Below are 1,073 nucleotides of genomic sequence, written 5' to 3'. Positions count from 1 at the left end.
CGCTTTTGATATTTTTTTCCAGCAAGGTGTTTTTTTTTTGAGCCTCGGAAATAGGAAAAAGGTCACAAGGGGCAAGATCTGGCGAGTAAGGAGGGTGATTAAGCTCGACAACCTTTTCCTGATTCAGATATTCGCGTACAATGGCCGCTTTAGCTGACACAACAGAGACCAGTTGCTGATCTACGGTCTGCGAAATATTTCTTTAATTTATGAAGGACCTTGCCTTTGTAAAACTTGGCATTTACAGATTTACCCTTTCGTACGGCAATTTAAATAGCAGGACCTTGATTTGTAAAGAAAATTACAAACATTACCGTTTTGACGCTCATGGTGCGTTTCGCTATGCAAGGTCTTTGGCTTCCTTTGGTTGCCCATATTTTGTTCTGTATCTTTCGATTGGGCTCATAAAACTGAACCCACGTCTCATCGCCAGTGATGATATTTGCGAAAGATCGATTGTTGTATTTAGGGAACTGTTTCAACAATTGTTTGGCGATTCTTACACGTGCAAGATTTTGCTTTTTTGTAAGGAGATGGGGTATCCATCTTTCACTTATCCTTCTCATTTTAAATCACGTCTGAGAATTGTTTCTGCAGCTCCTACTGAGATACAAACGCATTTAGCTATATGCCTAGTTGTAAATCTTGCATCGGTAGCAATAATATCCTTTACTTTTTCAACTATTTATGGCGAAGTTGCAGGTTTCGGACGGCGTGCATGAGGCGCATCTTTTACTGAATCTACACCACTTTTAAATGTCTTACACCACCATGTGACAGATGAAAAAGAAAGTTAACTGTTCTTTCATTAAATATGTCTTTCGCCTGTATACCAAGAATACAGCGGTTCTTGATATAGGACCGTATTTGGTAAGTGAAAAGAGACCTTTTCCCAACCATTTATTAGCTTTAGTGTACACGAGCAGATAGTGTTAATCGAACTATTGTCAAAGCTAGACTGAACGGATTCAAACATTGTATCAATGGAGAGTTTACACAACTCTCTATGCGATACATGTACTTATTTTGGGCAAATCGTGGTTAAAAGCGAGATATTGACCTAGTTGCATTCA

This window comes from Mercenaria mercenaria, chromosome 15 (genome assembly GCF_021730395.1).
Source record: "Mercenaria mercenaria strain notata chromosome 15, MADL_Memer_1, whole genome shotgun sequence".
NCBI classification, from domain to species: domain Eukaryota; kingdom Metazoa; phylum Mollusca; class Bivalvia; order Venerida; family Veneridae; genus Mercenaria; species Mercenaria mercenaria.
Note: the sequence above shows the minus strand (reverse complement) of the source record.